Raw genomic sequence first — 12,488 nt, forward strand, 5'->3', positions numbered from 1 at the left:
AAAAAGAATGGCAGACAGCCACAGTGGGAAATTCATTTCATTACTAAATTTTCCTTTGTTCACAGAGCTTCACATGGAATAGGAACATTGTTATTTTTGTGTTCTATTAGGTCTGCTGATATATCACTATATCTTATTTCTTTACTCACCATTCTTCCAATTATGCTTAGTAGAGTTGCTGAGCATTCACTGGACACAACTCATGAAAACAGTAGAGGAGTATGTTCAGCCAGCCTGTTTCTTTTCCTTTGAGGTGAATATCCAGATGTGATGATGTTCTGACCATTTTCTGAGGGGAAGAAAATTCCAAAATTTACTTTCAGTCTGAGCCTTCATATTACACAGAATAATCTACAAAGAGCATGGTTTTTCTGAATTGATTCAAGGGACTTTCTGTGAAGCTGCACATACAGGATGAGAAAGAGAAAGTATATGTTATGAAGACTTTCACAATTGAGCGACAACATCATATAGTTCACTTTGTGTCTTTGGACCTTCTTTAGCAGTTAACTAAATAAGCAAAAGTTTCATTATGATATATATATATATATATATATATATATATATATATATATATATATATATATATATATATTCCTGCTCAGATCCCACAGTTATTAAGGAGATAGTCTGTAGTATTTAGTGTCTCTGAGGATTCAATATGGGGCCAAAACTTGTTGTATAAAAGGAGAAATGTTACCAGCAGAGGATGATATCCAAACCCTCTGGACATATTCAGTATTGTGGGGTCTTACAGGGGTCTATGAATAGCATGCCTGTCTTCTACTGATACACCATGTGTCCTCAGCTATTCTGGACTATATGACACAAGTGGCAGCATAGTTTGTACAAAACATGGTCCTGATGCAAGCCACTTACTGCTCCATAACCTACTCAAAATAAATAGCATTTCAGAATCCTCTGGATGTAGGTCAGAGTTATACACTTATCCAGCTAAAGATTTCAAATTTCACAGAATTCCATTAGGCATTGTATATTTCATAATTAGTGAATGAAGCAGATGTCACAAGTCACTGTACAGTTCAGAAGAGATGTCTTCTTCGGGCCCATATTACTGCATCTCTGGAAATTTCATTAAGGAAGACAGCCATTACTTGTTTTTTTTTTTTTTTTCTTAAACTTGTTTATTATCCAAGATACTCAAGTATAAGTTGAGATTTGTGGTTTTTTTTTTCTTATTTAGTTTGGTCCATGTAATTCTATTAACAAAATGGATCACTGCCATATATCAAAGTCCCTATGAACTGAACTACAACAAAGGTAAAGTATTGTTTCAGGTCTGCACACATGAAAGACTATTGAAAGTCATTTTCAGGGTAAAATAATCTAGTCATGAATGCCAATAACTTATTATAAATAATTGATGCTACACGGTGCTATAAAATTTGGAATTCTCTTCCAGGAAACAGAAGCACTGGCAAAGACTCGAACCTCTTGTGGAGTGTTAGACTAAATTATTCTCAGAAATCTTTGACACAGCACATTGAGAAGAAAGGGACATTTGCTCATCTACCTATTAAGCCACAGGCCTTGGAATAATATCCTTCTTTTCTATAGTACAGACAGAAGGTTTGATATGATTGAATTTTAAATGAAAGACATCCTTCAAAAAGACAGACTACATAATGGAAAGCAGTTAGAGTTGAAAATAGGCTATAAAGATGAGGTGTTGGCTTCTGGAAATAGCATCTGGAACTGTTGATGCTTAGGATGTGTCCAAAGCTCTGCTTAGAGCTTGAAAAACAAATGTGACCCAGAGAAATCTTTGGTAGAATTTCCATCTAGGACAAAAAAAGAAGCTCTATTTATAATTCTAATAATATTAAAAATCAGTATAGAAACACAAACACACACATTGGTAGGTATATTGTAAAATTCAGGTTTTGTTCTGGTGCCAAAAATTTCAATAAAAGATTTAAACAAGCCATAGCACAATGAGAATTAGAACTTAAGAGTGATTAAAGAGGGAAGGGGCAGTAATGGACTGTGAAGGGCTGATGGTCAGGGTAGAATATTGGGTATAAGGAGGGAACATATTATTAAATCAATTCATAATAACTTATCCTGTACTCTTAGATTGCTACATCTTTCAATCCTCATTGTAAAGGCTTCTAGCAGTATATGGTGATTACTGGTCACAGTTCTAAGAGTGTGTCAATAGAATGAGACATCTGTATTCCCTTTTCTCATGGCTTACAGATCATTGCAGAAGAGATTGACAGAAAGATTATACATGTCCGAGGTGGTGAATAAATACAACAGATTAGTTTTTTCCAGAACCAAGAAGGTAGCTAAACACATGACCTCATCTCTATATCACAGCATAAGACCTGCCCAACTGCAAACCAAAAAAATATTCCAGCATAAAATGAAGAGTTAGGCATGAAGTTCTAGTCTTTATTCAAGGAGCTGGTTGCAATTTTTAAGGTAGGGGAAGGTAAAAGTCAGTTTTTTTTTTTTTTTAAGAATATTCATCATAGTAGGTTGCCAATACTTCTGGTCTTAGGCATTTAACAGTCCTTGGACAGCATGAATTGAAATGCATTTGCATCAAATAAAAGAAGGCACAAAGTTTGGTAGTTGGAAAGTAAGGTGGATTAGGGAGGAGTAGGGGGGGGGGAGAAGTGAATGTGACCCAAATACACTATAGAAGCTTCTTAAGGAGTTAACAAAACATTACATTAGGAGGACAAGAAATGTGGAAAATTTTAAATGTCATTGTAACGATTTTGTATATTTAAAATAGGGGAACAATGTCAGTTGCCTGTGGGAATGTAAGAGGTAGTAGTAGAAATGCTTCCTGGAAACAGATTGACTGATATTGAAAAGTCAAAGACTATGAAGGTTAGTATGTTTATAACCTTCACAATAATTGTATCATAAGGTTCAAGAAGTGACTATTCAGTAGTTGGACAGAAAGCATAGAAAGCTAGCAGTAGTATAGAATTGTAAGCTAGTTTTAAAACCTTAGTAATTTGGCATCAGCCTTATAATTTTGAATAGATGATAGGAAGATGATAGAAATAAATAAATAAAGAAAGAAAGAAAGAAAGAAAGATAGATAGATAGATAGATAGATAGATAGATATATAGATAGATAGATAGATTTAATCAATCATGGGGCACTTACTTGTTTTGTTGTTTCTTTTTTTGGGTCAACTTTATTTTTTAATTATATGATCATAGATTTTAAAATGGAATCTCATAAGGAAAATGCCAATTTTTACAAAACGTAAAGTAACTTATCATACCTAAAATTATGTAAAAATCTAGACACAAGGGTGTACTTTTTGAAGGATAAAGTGAGTGCATATAACAGTAATTCTCTGAACAAATCATTGATGGGAAATGATATCCACATGTTAGAGATGATAATGAATCTTTGGAGTAGATGATTCTGAAACACCAATATTTGAACACAGACATTCGGGTTCCAAATATTAGAATTTTAACTTAAGGCAATAGTGAATTATACTGAAGTTGACACATCAGGAATGTTGACTACAAAAATATGTGAGGTTCTAATCAGCTAATAAGCAGATAGATAAGAGGTTAGATTAGATAATCAATACTATCAAAAATAAACTAGTATGTTGGCTCTACATTTTGTTTTTTTTCTCCCTTTCTTTACCTGAATTTAAAGCTTTGTTTTTTTCTACTCGTTAGACTTCCTTTTGTTACTCTCAATTTTATATTTTTAATTTTATATGAATTTATGTAAATATATTTTTCATATATATTATGGAAAATGCTTTTTTCTTTACAACAGATACTTTCAACCATCCAACTTGTCTTTCTCACTCTCTATCTGCCTGTCTTTTCTGTGTATCTATCTATCTATCTATCTATCTATCTATCTATCTATCTATCTATCTATCTATCTATCTATGTATATGCTGTTATACGTATGCGGTAGTAGCACTGGTAGGGGCAAATCTCCTCATGGAGATAATCAGCTTTCTTCCTTGTTGTCTAAAGCCTCAGGGCTGGAATTTGAGCTGAATTGAATTGTCATTAAGTAGATGCACCTTGCAACCTCTATGTAAATTTACAATAGCATCTGAATATGTATTTTCCACTTATCTCCAAGGTGACTCTAATGTGAGAAAGTAGAGCACAAGAGCCTTTATCAGGCTCTAAGGAAGCTGGTAGAGTCATTACAAGCACTCATGAAATAGAACACATTGAAAGACAGTTTGCTCTCCCTCCACTTGCACTCACAGAGGAGGCCAATATTCATGCAGAAGCTAACATATTCTCACACACCACCAAAGAGATTTTAGACAAAAGCCCCCACTTCAAAAGCATAATAAATCATATTATGTGGTTCATAAGGTACGTAATTTATTCTTTTGTTTATTATGGTACTTTTTTATTGAAGAACTTTATTTTAAAAAAAAAAACAAAGATATATGTACAAATTTTAAGCATTTTTGCGTAAAAGTATACGAATACCTTTATAAAGAGGACCGGACAGACTGATAGAAGTGCCGTCATGTGTTATCTTTTTCCCCAGGACATATCACAAAAACCTTTAAGTAAAGAAACATTTCCAATATTTTCTTAAGAATTCATTTCTTCTAATAAATAAATAAATAATTTCATGGAGGTAATTATTGAAGAGACATAATAATATGAAAATCCATAAGTAAAATGTTGTTGTATAATTTATCAAAACATGGCTATTTTAGGTAGGTTCTTGTGGAAGGATATATGATCTTTCTATCACTGAAAATCAATGCCAGTGAGTTTCAGGGCAAATATCTAAAAGATCAGTTTTTGCCTTTTCATTTCACTTCAGTGGAGAATTTTAGATCAGTTTTATAGCCACACAAAATATGAAAATATTCATTTAGACAAAGATAGAAGTTGGTGATTGCATTTCATTACCCGGTGGCAATCACGGATAAATTGGACTTCATAGGGAGTGTGAAGACAACAGAATATAATATTACTCCATTGAGAACAGGGCAGAAGATGGAAGCTGATTGAGAATGCAGGACCAGCCTGATACCAGCTCACAGCAGGCTGAAACAAAGTAGGGGCCCAGGAGTGGCCAAAGAGAACAATGTTGCCAACACTAAGGTGAAGCCTTCTATACACACCATGTGAGCACTGTTTGGATTTTCACTTGACATCTCACTTGTCAATCTTGTCTCACAACTCCCAAGTCTCCTCTCATGTCTTCCCTCTTTATTTCTCTTAATGTTATAAAAAATCACGTCTTCTTTGATGTTGCTTTTGTAGTGCCTGTTTTTTTTTTTTTTTTTTTTTTTTGCTGAAATGTATTTCTTTTTTGTTCTTTAGAATTATTTTTATATTTTTTTCTATTACAACTTTATTTTTTTAAAAAATACATATACAGATTTTAAAGGCATTTTGGCATAATACTATATGAATATTTTTGTCAGTACTTAATTCTTTTAGAGGTTTGATAGTATGCATTGAAATCCCACTAGTTACCATAAGCATAAAGTACATGTAGGACAGAATGTAACATGGAAACTGTCAATTTTCATGGTAAATATAGATTAAGCATAATGATCTATGAATACCAAAAATTGCCGCAAGGCTATATTCTTAGCTCTTGGAATTTCTTAAATGATGGTGGCCTGCTAACTTAGTAGAAACCTTTATAGAACACATTGAAGATACTGTTATAGAAAAAATACTTTGATAGCAATCAAAGTCGCCAGTAAACAATGTGTTAACAAAGAAGGTAACATTATGATTATAGGAAACAAGGGTAAATAATCTACCATCTTAATGAATTGAAACAGTGCTACAAAGGAGGAATGTGGAAAGTCAGTCCATCTACCACACACTTATAAGAAGTGGTCAACATACTGACTTTGAATCAGTAGGAAATATCACAATAATTTAGAAGAACATGAAAATAATTTTTATTGAGTAATGTACTTCTATAATTTTGATTAAGATGATTAACTAATCATTCAATTTAGAAATCTATAATCCACAATATTTTGAGATTCACTGATGTATTTAGTGAAAAAAAAAAAAAAAAAAAAACTTTTATGCCAAACAATGATCTGTATTATGATGAAAACTGTGGAATCCAGGGTTAAGAGGTAAAGAATCTCTGGAGGCAAAAATGGTAGCACTCTTTGTGGAGGATTAGGCAGCCTGTCCTTATTGAAGCTGAGATGGTTGTTGAGAATCTGAATCCATGAGCCACTTCCCATTACTTCTTTCTGCTTCCTGCTTTAGTTTCCTACTTGCTTCTTTTTGTCCCTATCCAGTGTGATTGACTCTTACACCTTTGGAACTATATGCCAAATTTAACCTTTTCTTCCATAAGTTGTACATTAAGTGATGTTTCATCATGGCCACAAAAAATAATAACAATGACAATGACAAGAGCAAAGTTGCAGATTGATACACTGAAGTAGAACTCATGAAGAGATATACCTCTGTTGGCATTCAGTACAGATGATCACTCATCTTCTTTGCTCCAGATGATGTCATCCAATAGTCAAGTCATTTTAAAGTGAGCATGACTAACACAAACTACTTTAATCAATATCAGTTCAGGAAAAATAATGAACATTATACGTTTTCTGTATGAAGATTGTGCCAATCCAAGTCCTGGCTGTATTCTTTTTATTCTTTTTATTAATGATTCTTTCTTTTTTTTTTAAACCTCATTTTACAAAACAAAGATAAAAGGAAAAAAATTTAAACATTTTTTCATAAATATAAAAATACATTTTTTGTCAGTGCTTGCCTTCTGTTTTTTTGTTTATTTATTTATTTATTTATTTATTTATTTATTTATTTATTTATTTTTGTTTTTTAAGGTTTGATACTCTGAATTAAGGTCTTACTAGTTACAATGAGTACAAAAAGTACATGTAAAAAGGATGTAACCTGGAATTAGTCAATGATTTCTTGGTGTGTAAGGATTGAGCATAATGGTTTTTTTTGTTTGTTTTGTTTTGTTTTGTTTTTTTCTTGAACTTCACACAGTCTGTGAGTTGTTTCTGGGGCAGTTCAAGCATCTGAGGTTAGCATCCCACTATCAGTGACTGCATATTATGTTTATTCTTTTGTGACTAACTTATCTCACTCAGGATGATATTCTCTAGATGCAACTATTTTCTTAAAAATTTGGTTAACTCATTGCTTTTGATAGCTGAGTAGTACATTGGTAAATGTACCACAATTTTGTATCCATTCATCTTCTGAAGGACATTCCAGTTTCTGGCTATTATAAATAGAGCTGCTATGAACATTGTGGTGCATGTAACTTTGTTGTATATTGGAGTGTCTTTGGGGTATATGCCCAGAAGTGGAATAGCTGGATCTTCAGGTAGTACTATGTCCAATTTTCTGAGGAATTGACAGACTGATTTCCAGAGTGGTTGTATCAGTTTACAAACCCACCAACAGTGGAGAAGTGTTCCTCTTTCTCCACAAACTCGCAAGAATCTGCTGTCATCTGAGTTTTGGATCTTGGCCAATCTGAATGGTGTGAGGTGGAATCTCAGGGTTGTTTTGATTTGCATTTCCCTGATGGCTAAGGATGTCAAGCACTTTCTTAGATGTTTCTCAGTCATTCCATATTCCTCAATTGATAACGTATTGTTTACCTCTGTACCCCATTTTTAATAGGTTTATTTGATTGCTGGTGTCTAGCTTTTTGAGTTCTTTTTATTCCTTGGATATTAGGCATCTATCTGATGTGGAGTTGGTAAAGATCTTTACCCATTCTGTTGGCTGCCATTTTGTTTTCTTGAAAATGTCCTTTGCCTTACAGAAACTTTGCAATCTCATTAAGTCCCATTTGTTAATCTTTGACCTTGAGCATTTTGTTGTTTTGTTCAGAAAATTTTTTCCTGTGCCTATGTGTTCTAAGGTTTTTCCTACTTTCTCATCTAATACTTTCAGTGTATCTGATTTAATGTGGAGATCTTTGATCCATTTACACTTGAGATTTTTACAAGGTGATAAGAAAGGGTCTATTTTCATTCTTCTGCATGCTGAGTGCCAGTTGGACCAACACGATTTGTTGAATAAGCTGTCTTTTTTTCTATTGAATGTTTATAGCTCCTTTGTCGAAAATCAGGTGACCATATACGTGAGGGCTCATTTTTGGATCTTCTATTCTATTCCATTGATCCACGTGCTTATTTCTGTACCAGTAGCATGTAGTTTTTAGCACAATTGCCTTGTAATATAGCTTAAGGTCAGGGATAGTGATTCCCGCAGATGTTTTCTTGTTGTTGAGGATGGATTTCGCTATTCTAGGTCTTTTGTTATTCCATATGAAATTTACATTGATCTTTCCAATTAGATGAAGTACTGGGTTGGAATTTTGATGAGAATTGCATTGAATCTGTAGATTTTTTTAGTAGGATGTCCAGTTTTAAAATGTTGATCCTTCCAATCCATGAGCATGGGAGATCTTTCCATTTTCTGAGATCATCCTCAATTTCCTTCTTTAGAGGTTTGAAGTTCTTGTCATATAGTTCCTTCACTTGCTTAGTTAGTGTCACACCAAGGTATTTCATAGTTTTTGTTACTATTGTGAAAAGTATTTTTCCCTAATTTCTTTCTCCACATGTTTGTCCTTTGAGTATAGGAAGGCTACTGATTTGTTTGAGTTAATTTTGTATCCACCCACTTTGCTGAACTTGTGTATCAGGTGTAGGAGTTCTCTGGTGGAATTTTTGGGGTCACTCAAGTACACTATCATGTCATCTGCAAAGAGTTATGTTTTTACTTCTTCTTTTCTGATTTGTAACCCTTTGAGTTTCTTTTGCTGTCTAATTGCTCCAGCCAGGACTTCCAGTACTATGTTGAATAGGTAGGGGGAGAGTGGGAAGCCTTGTCGAATCCCTTATTTTAATGGGATTGCTTCAAGTTTCCCACCGTTAAGTTTGATGTTGGCTGTTGGTTTGCTGTATATTGCTTTTATTATATTTAGGTATGGACCTTGGATTCCTGTTCTTTCCAGGGCTTTTAACATGAAGGGGTGTTGAATTTTGTCAAATCTTTCTCAGCATCTAGTGAGATGACTATGTGGTTTTGTTCATTGAGTTTGTTTATATGGTGGATTGCATTGATGGATTTCCTTATATTAAACCATCTCTGCATCCCAGGGATGAAGCCTACTTGATCATAGTGAATGATCATTTTGATGTGTTCTTGGATTCGGTTTGCAAGAATTTTGTTGAGTATTTTTGCATCAATGTTCATAAGTGAGATTGGTCTGAAGTTCTCTTTCCTTGTAGGGTCTTTGTGTAGATTATGAACGAGGGATATTGTAGCCTCAAAAAAATGAGTTAGGTAGTATTCCATCTGATTATATCTTGTGGAATAGTTTGGAGAGTATTTTGTGTTATTTCCACAATAAATGTCTGATAAAATTCTGCACAGAACCTGTCTGGACCTGGGCTTTTTTTGGTTGGGAGACTTTTAATGACTTTTCCTGTTTCCTTAGGTGTTATGGGGTTATTTAGATGGTTTACCTTGTCCTGGTTTAACTTTAGCATCTTGTATCTGTCTAAAAGTTCATCCATTTCCTCCCGATTTTCCAATTTTGTGGAATATATGCTTTTGTAGTAAAAACTGATGATTTCTTGAATTTCCTCAGTTTCAGTTGTTATGTCTCCACTTTCCTTTCTGATTATGTTAATTTGTATACTCTCTCTTTGCACTTTTGTTAGTCTGGCTAGGAGTTTATTAATCTTGTTGATTTTCTCAAAGAACCAACTCTTGGTTTTGTTGATTCTTTTGATGATTCTTTTTGTTTCTATTTGGTTTATTTATGCCCTTAGTTTGATTATTTCTTGCCATCTACTCTCTTGGGTGTATCTACTTTTTTTTGTTCTAGAGCTTTCAGCTATGTTGTCAAGTTGCCGATGTATGCTCTTTCCAGTTTCTTTTTGGAAGCACTCGGAGCTATGAGTTTTCCTATCAGTACTGCTTTCATTGCATCCCATAGGTTTGGGTATGTTGGTTTTTCCTTTTCATTGAATTCTAGAAAATCCTTACTTTCTTTCTTTTTTTCTTCTTTGACCCTGCTATCCTTTAACAGAGTATTGTTTAAGACCAGCCTTAGACCATGGTGATCTGAGAGAATGCATGGGAGTATTTCAGTCTTCTTATATTGATCGAGGCTCATTCGGTGTCCAATTATGTGGTCAATTTTCAAGAAGTTGCTATGGGGTGGTGAGAAGAAGGTGTATACTTTTACTTTAGGATGATATGTTCAGTAGATATCTATTAATTCCAGTTGGTTTATAGTCTCTGCTAGTTTTACAGTGTCCTTGTTCAGTTTCTGCTTCCATGATCTGTCCATTGTTGAGGGTGGGGTATTAAAGTCTCTCACTATTATTGTGTGGGTTGAAATGTATTTTTTGAGCTTTATTAGGGTTTCTTTTATGAATGTGGGTGCTTTTGTCTTTGGAGCATATATATTAAGGATTGAGAGTTCCTCCTCACAGATTTCTTCTGTAATGAGTAAAAAGTGTCCTTCCTTATCTTTCTTGATAACTTTTGGTGAGAAATTTACTTTATTAGATTTTAGATTGTATTCTTGTCACTGTTTTCAAGAGGTTTCTGTGTATTATTTTCCTGGCTTTCAGTGTGGCCTTTAATTTTAGCTTGACTGCCCTGAATCAATGAGGTTTCTTTCTATTTCTCATAACAATGCTGGGAAAATGCTAATTTTATCTTTTTTTATGACCCTTCACTGATCTTTGCTATGGTGTTGGATTCGATACACCTGTTTCTTCTTGATGGACATTCCCATTTCTTCGAAATTCTTTGAAATAATCTAGTTCAGTCTTCTCTTGACAATTTTTAAAAAGCTCCCCTGCTTTTGCAGTTCTTGTGTGACAAACTTTTCCTGGGAAAACATAAAAAAACACACTTATGTCTATTGATTCTAGGTAGGAAGCTCACGAAATACCAAAGTAAGAATTCCAAACAAAGAAAGAAAAAAAGAAAGAAAGAAAGAATGAAAGGAAAGAAGGAAGAATTTATAAAGGAAGAAATGATGAAAGGAAGAAAAAAAAAAATTCCAACTTGATGAACTGTGAGTTTTGCTGTGATTACTTCGAAGAGTAAGTCTGAAGTGTTAATTAGAGAACAAATGAATCAAAGTCATCAGTATCTTCAAGTCCATCCCAGCATGAGTGATAACTCAAAAAAATCTGAGGACTTGGAGCACATTGCACACACAGTAGGCAGCTCAATAATACAGTAGAAAGTGACCTTTTCAGGTTGCTCAGTTGATTTGACCCTCATCCAGGCAGCTCAGATTGGCTTTGCCTTTTCTAGGCTGTTTGGCTCTTCATTTTTTCTTCCTGTCTTTTAAGTTTCTCTTCTTTCCTGCTAAGATTGTTTCTGCTCCTTCTAGCCAAACTGGCTTGACTCAGGGTCTTCTTTTTAGCTTGACTTCTCTGAGAGTGACTTTTGGTAGTCTTTCTTGTTTATTCATGAGGAAGAAAGTGTATAGTGGATCTGCTCAGTGTCAGGAATTTCCTGAAGCTCTATTGTTTTAAAGCACTGTCCTGCAAGATGGAAATCTTTGAAAATTGTTCTACAACAACAACATTGGTGAGTGAAGCATTACACCACTTACTTGTTTTTGATTTAAATATAATTATATCATGTCCAAAACTAAGCTTAATTCTCTTATTAGCTATGTGTTTACTTGAGAAAAACCACTTAATATTTCCTATTCTTCTTTAACCAATTTGCCTAAAAGCCTTGTCAGATTCTTTTAGAAACGTCATTGTCAAGATATACCATAAGTCATGGTGGATGCTTTCATTTAAAATGTTGCTTTTCGAAATTGATTGGGCTTTTCCCAAGTCATGTAGTCTATAACACTGCTTTTCACAACAAACCTAATCTTCAGTGTCAGGTTCTTTATTTATATCCAGGCTGCTGGCTAAGTTCTCAACCTTTTATGATTTTTCTGTTGGACTTTCTGGCTCTCTTCACACTTTCCATATATTATGTTCAAGTTTAAACAAAGGTTGAATATAAAGTAATTATTTATGGGTAATGTATTTGATTAAGATTAGAGGCAATATCTGTGGTTATCAGCATGAATGTGTGAACCCAAATAATGAGAAATCTTATATGATATCACTACTGTGAAATATGAAAAAAAAAGAGGAGCAAATCAAAATATCTGAAAAAGATACTATGCACAATGAACAAAATCATAAGCTCACAAGATTTAAGCCAAAGTCTCAGTTTTTAAACTCTAGTAGGGTTACTGTTTCAATTACAAAAGCTTACATTAAAATTAGCAGTGAGCAAAAAGTCTTTAATTTAGATAATGGAATGCAGAAAAATCTATAAAGAAAGGTGAAAGTCTAGAGTGATTTTTTTCTTGGTTGTTCATCCAAAGTAAATGTTTAAATGCCATTGCTAAAGATGCAACCTACTTTGTATATAAACCATAAAGTGCAAGTTGAAACTGAGAT

Source organism: Micromys minutus, assembly GCF_963924665.1.
Source record: "Micromys minutus genome assembly, chromosome: 1".
Taxonomy (NCBI): Eukaryota; Metazoa; Chordata; class Mammalia; order Rodentia; family Muridae; genus Micromys; species Micromys minutus.